Source organism: Myotis lucifugus, unplaced genomic scaffold, assembly GCF_000147115.1.
Source record: "Myotis lucifugus unplaced genomic scaffold, Myoluc2.0 scaffold_156, whole genome shotgun sequence".
NCBI classification, from domain to species: Eukaryota; Metazoa; Chordata; class Mammalia; order Chiroptera; family Vespertilionidae; genus Myotis; species Myotis lucifugus.
Window position 1 is genome coordinate 2,483,629 of NW_005871204.1, and position 7,570 is coordinate 2,491,198.

Sequence of the window (7,570 nt, forward strand, 5' to 3'; positions counted from 1 at the left end):
GATGGGAGGCGAGAGGCACATGGTGCAGCTTGAGGTGGGGCACTGTTGGCAGAAGCCCATAAAGAACTACTGGTCTGGAAACAAGAGATGGGGGAGGCTGAGAGGATCCAGTGTTGCCTCAAAGCTGTCTGCGACACACATGTGCTTCTTTTCAACTCAGTTCCAGGAGTTCTAAGTGGCTGTGGTATCTATTAATGACTAAGGTGCAGAAGCCTCGCTTGGAGTTCTATTGTAGACACTGAAGTGAGTTCTCATGCTCTAGTCCAGAAAGCAGAGTCTTCAGGCACCTTGGACCAGCAGCGGTTATAAAGCACAAAAAGAGCTCAGAGTACAAGGGATGAATATAAAATAGCCACTTCGTTATTAATTCCTCCAAGAATGTTAACCAGGGGATCCTGGAGGTTCCTGAGAAGGGAATTCTCTTTCCTGGAGCAGGAAGTGCAACGATGGTGTGGTTTCATCTAGGTTGGAGCACCTGGATTAAGACTGTCGAACTGGATAGAATGCCATTGCATAGTGACCTGCCTAGAGTCTGATAGAATATCTTGCTCCCGTGCAATGGCTTCAGAAAGCAAGATCCCCTTTGTTTTGGATACGATCAGCAAGATACTATCAGCTCCAAGACCACCGGGAGTCTGTGACAGTTACAATTAGTTTCAGTTAAAATAAAAATTCGAGGATTCAGTGAAAATTAGTGATGAGAGCCCTTGGTGGGGCTCAGTGGATAGAGCGTTGGCCTGCGGACTGAAGGGTCCCTGGAAGCAATTGCCTGGAAGCATTCCCTTACAAATCCCTCTATTTGTAGGGAAAGTGGGTCCTGATAAGGAAGCCCACGTCATCTGACTGCCACCTTGCTGCAAGGGCAACTGGGAAAGAATCTGTCATTTGGGTGGCAATCTCTGCCTCACGGATTGGAAGACGTACCCAGACATAGGAAGAGGGTTCGGATTCTAGGTGGCCAAAGAGAATGTCAGATGTCCATTTATGCCCCCATTCCCTTTCCTGTTGACTGAATCTTTGCCTGGTACCAGTGGTTTCCTTATAGCTACATCCCTCATGTCTACTTGGTTTTTGCCAGACTTCCTTGATAACTAGCAAAGTCAAAAGAGTGAAGTCATGTCAGATATAACCTTGCAGGTCTACCCAACACTTCCCTGCTTGGTTTGTCCAATAGTTGCCCAAGCTCAGAATATGATGCTCTGCAAATAAACCTGCCACGTGGAATCTGCACATTGGAACCACTCGCAGAAACAGCCACATAACACATAGTAAGCCAACTCCCCTGTGGAATGTAATGCTGATTTATTGTGACGCAGGAGACCTGCGTCATGTCCACAGGATCATCCTCCAGGAAGTCACTTAAATTGTATCTCAAAATAGTCCTCAGAGAGAAAGGGGGAAGAATTTATCTGCTTGCTGTCAACTCATGTGGTATTAACTCCTGGTACTTCTGGGTGACAGCCTTTGCTCTCACATTAGCCAAGTGTATGACCTTGATAAAGTGACCTCTTCACTTTGTATTTGGTTTTTCTAATTTAAAAAAATTGTTTTTTAAAGAAAGAAAGAAAGAAAGAGCCATTGGAGTCAGAATAGGGGAAAGAAACAACTAACACATGGGAGTGCTGATATGTACAGGGAGCTTTACTTTTAGTCTTTACGAGACGAGACAGGCGATGGTATCTTGATTTTGCTGATGAAGAAACTGAGACAGAGGGGTCAGGTCTTCCCAAAAGTCGTAGAGTTAACAAGTTGCTGAGCCAGGATGTGAGCCAGTTTCATCCAACCTCTAAGTCTTTGTTCTTTCTTTGTTTCTTTTTTGAAAACAAATTTTGAATTACACAAACAATGGGAGTATTACTTGTAAAAAAATTAAAGTGTTTCTGAAAAGGCTAATGTCTCCTTGGACAACTGCCCTTCCTCTCCCCTCCCCATCCTGACAAACCTCTTGTCACCATACATAACCCCTCGTCATTTTAGTGTGTATCCCTCCAGAGTTTTTCCTATGCATTTATACACGACACACATAACCTTAGCGTATAATTTTGTTTAATTATGTATGTGTATGTTTTTCTATAAACAATGATGGTATCATTCTGCAAACATCTTCATGTAGCTTGCTTTTCCATTTAACTCTAAGTCTTGGAGACCTAGTTATGTTAGTACATAGAGAGCTATGTCTTTAGCTGCTGCACAGTATTTCACAGCATAAAGATACAAGTTTATTTAGCCAGTTCCAGACTGAGGGGTATTCAAATTGTTTGTTGCTAAGCCATGTTTCTATTTCAACATAGGAGTCTGTTCCCAGCTTCCAGAGATGAGTTCTATGGTCTCTTTTAACTCAAAAAAATCTGTGACATAAAGGAAATGAGAATGAGTCTGAGGATATAATAGTTCACTTCCAAAAAACTCATTTATTAGGCAGTAAAATAGCACCAAATTGTGAAATATATATGTTACCATTAAAAGCACAGAGACAGTCTGGCTGGCATGGCTCAGTGGTTGAGCATCGACCTATGAACCAGCAAGTCTCGGTTTGATCCCTGGTCAGGGCACATGCCTGGGATACGAGTTTGTTCCCTAGTTTGGGATGTATCTCTCTCATCATTGATGTTTCTCTCTCTCTCTCTCTCTCTCTCTCTCCCTCCCTCTCTGAAATCACTAAAAATATATCTTTTTAAGAAGCACAGCCCTAGCTGGTTTGGCTCAGTGGATAGAGCGTTGGCCTGCGGACTGAAGGGTCCCTGGTTTGATTCCAGTCAAGGGCACATGCCCAGGTTGTGGGATTGATCCCCAGTAGGGGGGCATGCAGGAGGCAGCCAACCAATGATTCTCTCTCATCAGTGATGTTTCTATCTCTCCCTCTCACTTCCTCTCTGAAATAAATAAAAATATATATATATTTAAAAGCACAGAAACAAAGAGCCCAAACAAAAAGGATACAAATAGTCCAAGCAGGATAAATGTCTCTTTGGTTGCTGGAGACAAACCAGAACTAGTTTGTGTTCACTTAACTGTATGACTCAAGGCTTTCCATGGATATTGTGTTATTGTTTTTTTAAGATTTTAAAATCTAATTTTAGAGAGACAGGAAGGGATAGGGAGGGAGAGAGAGAGAGAGAGAGAGAGAGAGAGACATCAATGTGAGAATGAAACATTGATCAGCTGCCTCTTGCATGCTCTCTACCGACCAGGAATTGAACCAGCAATCTTTTGGTACATGGGGGAATGCCCAACCAACTGAGCCATACCAGCAGGGGCTGAATATTCTTGATTATAGAGGTTTATTCTATCATAGTTGAGATTTAACTTTATATCATGTACTGCACTAGATACTATATGTATTATATTATTTAACCCTAATTATAATGCTTTAGAGCAGATATGATGTCCATTTATTGATGAAGCAACTGATGCTTCGAGAGGCTAAGTAATTTTGCCAAGGACAAAAACTAATGGTCCAACCAAGTTTCAAACCCAAGTTGCCTGACTCCAAAAGTCTGTCTTCTTTCCATGCAGATCATCAATTCCTTTTAATTTGAGTTCGTTCAGAAGGACCTGATCATAGAAAATGGATTCTTACCTGATATAAAACCTGTCAACACCCTGTTCTGTGCTGACCTCTTTAGTTCATCTCATACTCCCTTCCCTGTCCTTGCCCTGGCCCTAAATTACTAATAATTCCTTCATAACACATTGCTATGAATTTCTGCACATACTGTTCCTTTTTTTCTGGAACATTCTTCTACTCTTTGTCCAGGAAAATCCTACTCATCTTTCAGCTCAAGCACCACCTTTTTGAAACATTTGCTGTGGTATCCCTGCTCTCACCTCTTCCTCACCCCAAAGATTGGGTTAGTGGCCTTTTCCCATAGTGCCTTGTGTTTACTTTTCTTAGAGAATTTGACATAATGAATTCTAAATATTTGTTATTTGGTTACTTTTGAAGTGAGGTGGGGGGTAGCTGCTGCGAGCTTGTGGTCATGGTGTGTGGTGGGCGTGCACTGTGGCTGTTGGCCTGGCATCCCGGGGCAGCTCTCTGGGGAGTAGGGCATCATCCTGTGCTGGAGCGCCGACATTGGGCCCGAGTTCTTCTCACTTGGCATCCACAGCATTTTACATCAGGGGGGCATTTATCCATCTGAAACCTTTACTCGAGTACAGAAATGTGGACTCACCTTGCTTGTAACCACTGATCCTGAGCTCATGAAATACCTAAGCAATGTGGTGGAACAACCAAGAGATTGGTTATACAAGTGTGCAGTGCGGAAACTGGTGGTAGTCATCTCGAATATTGAAAGTGGTGAGGTCCTTGAAAGATGACAGTTCAATGCTAATTGTGACCAGACCGCCAAAGATGACAGTACACCTGGAGAAGAGTCTCAGAAAGCTATCCAAGATGAAATCCGCTGGGTGATCAGACAGATCACAGCTACGGTGACATTCCTGTCACTGTTGGAAGTTTCTCATTCATTTGATCTATTGCTCTATACAGACAAAGTTTTGGTTGTATCTGAAAAGTGGGAAAGTTGGGACCAGAGTTCATTATCAATTCTGAGCAAGTCCATCTGCGTTACTTCACTGCTACCATCCACAAGGTAAACAGCATAATGGCCGACAAAATCCCTGTCCGTGACTGAAGATGAGCAGAGAATAATAATGGAATTCTCAAACGTGTTTCCTGAGACCAAGTCAACTCAGTTCACGTTTCACTTTACTGATTAATTTTAGATTGGGAAAACCTAACATTATACTTTATTGAACTGTACATTTTGTTCCATCTTTTGGTACCTGTTTGACTTTCTATAGGGTTGACATTTTTTGCACACTGTTCAGAGAGAACCAGCAGATTACATCAGCACTGTAATGTCAATTCCTTTGAAGGTAGTAACTGGAGATGGGAAACTTTTGCTATAAAGCTAAACGCTTTCCTAAATCAGACCTTTTGGTCAAGTAGCTTGACTCAGAAGATCGGTAAATATGAAACAGCAAAACAAGTCTGAATGTTCAGATTCGTTGTTTACGTCCTAAAGTTTCTAATAATCCACAATATTCCTAGAAGGTCCTTTTGCCATTTATTTCATTTGTATAGTTGCCATATTGAAAAACTCTCTAATTGTTTTATTTTAATGTATATAATTTACACTTACAAAGCTGTCACTATTTTTACTGTTTAAATTCCAATAATACAGGACTCTTAGTGCCTTTTTGTTTTATAAAATCAAACTTTAAATGGCACTGATAAATAAAGTTAAATGTGTATGTTGAAATACATACATACATTTTGTTACTTGCCTGACTCCCTGTACTACACAGTGTGCTCCTTGGAAGCAAGAACCACACCTTATTCTAATTGAATCTCTAGCCCTAGCGTGGTTTCCAACACATAATAGGCATTCAATAAATATTCGGTGAGTAAATCTTAGAGTGATGGTAAAAATGAATCTGTAAGTGGGCTTTTAGCTCCATACATGCCTGATTGCCCAAGATAGTCACCTTAGTCCCCTCTGCTGGCTAAAGAACCAGCGTGTCGACTTTCCCAGCTCCTCCCTTCCTGAACTTGCAAGAGTTGTGTGTGTGTGTGTGTGTGTGTGCACGCACACACCCACACACCACCCCCACAAATGATAACATGGGAGATAGTGGCAGATGGGTTGAGAAGCCCGGGGTTAAGAAAGCCTGGGAATCTTAGAGACAACGTCTCTACCTAGATGTGAAGGTGGAGGGACAAGGAAAAATAAACCAAAGAACTTTATACTTATATACAAAGCCCATGGACATGGACAATAGAGTAGTAAAGACCTGGGTGCGTGGGTACCGGCTGGGTGAGGGGGGAAATGGGAGACATCTGTAATACTGTCAACAACTTCTTAAAAAGTCTCTAAAGACAAAACAGCCCCTCCTTATGTAGAGTCCAGATTTATTTTATCTACAAAGGGTAGGGCATTCCTCCACTCCACATGTAGCAACTAGAACAAAATGCTAAGAAAGAAAAGGGAGCTGAATTTTATTGAGGGAAAAAAATGATTGTAGAACAAAAATAAAGATCTTCTGGGAAGTGCCAAAAATGTATCATTCAATAGTTTTAAAGAACAAAAATCAAAAGATCCCAACCAGAATGTATGAAGCATAAACAGATTGTGCAGATGATAAATGGCTCTCCTGCACAGATTCTTCTCATTTCAGTTACAGATAATTTGATGAAAAGAATTTATGTATTCCAAGTTTGCCAACATAGTTTTTGTTTTGACAGTGCAAGGAATGTAGCAACTTTCCTCTAATGAACTTTGAAGCCTCAAGAAGTAGAAATTTGATATTCTAGACAATGCTTAAAAGGTATTTATAGAACTGGAACTTACAACTTGTGTTAACTAAATATTAGGAAGAAAAAAATAGAGAGAAGCATCAGAAAGAAATTAATATATATTCCAAAGGGCTGATATCTCCTTTTGATTATTCAATTATTGCTAAAAATAATAGATAGTAATAATTATGGCTACCAATTTTACTGAGTGCTGATGACTATATGTGAGGCACTGTCCAGATTCTGGCAATATAGTAGGTAGCAAAACAGATAGGTCTTGCCCCTGGATTAATAGACATTATACAGATAATCACACAGGTATCTATACAATTATAAGGTTTGTATGAACATATGGTTTTTTTAGAAAAAGAATAATAAGGCAACCTCCTCTAGATTGATAATCAGGGAAGACCTCTTTGAGGAAATGACATTTAAACTTAGACCTGAAGAATGAGAAAGAAGCAGCTAGGTGAATAGTGGTAGGAAAAGAATTATAGGCAGAGAGCACAGAATATGTAAATATCTTGACATTGGAAAGAGCTTGGCCTTTTCAAGAAACTGAAAGAATTCAGTTGTTTTCCCATTGGTCCTTAGGTTACTTCCTGCCCCTGCCCCTGCCCCTGGGCCCGGTATGCCAGTGTTACCCCTGTAGCTTGTGTCAAGCTATCTTGTCAGGTGGTTCTCCATGTTTGGCCAACAGAAGGGATTGGTAGGAGATTAGAAGGTGAGCAAAAGGAAGAAGCTAGGATGTCTCCTCCTTTTTTTCTGACGCAGGAGAGCCTCTACCACTGTGGTGATGTTTTCTCTGTGACTTTAGGTTTTTGGCTTTGGGGCAAACATGAGGACAACCCCCTCCTTTATTTTGGAACTCGGATAGTTGACTGGGGACATTCTTTACAGTTTAATGGCACCTTCCTGTACACAGGAATGTGGTCATTATTACAATCAACCTAGTTCCTTCTTTCTAGAAGATCATAAGTTTATAAGAAGGAGGGAGGTTAACAAATTCACACATAAAAGCTTCATCCTTCTATCTTCCCACTAAAAGAGAAAAATAATACTGTGACCCATTTCTGGAACAGCTTGCAAAGCTATCAAATTTTTGGTCATGGGAGCCAAGAGTTTTAACAGTGACTCACATGATCAGAAATCCACATGGAAGCAGCTGCCTGTATTTTTTTTTCTGCTAATGATAGTGAGTGGAAAAGTCTACCCTTAGCATAGGAAAATTGCATGAGATCTATAGCAAGTAAGTTATATGTTTATAGT

The 7,570-nt window shown here is 40.8% G+C and overlaps 1 pseudogene; it reads left to right on the forward strand.

Moving 5' to 3' along the window:
• Positions 1 to 446: 446 nt before the first annotated feature.
• Positions 447 to 4,637, forward strand: LOC102418683 (annotated as a pseudogene).
• Positions 4,638 to 7,570: the final 2,933 nt, after the last annotated feature.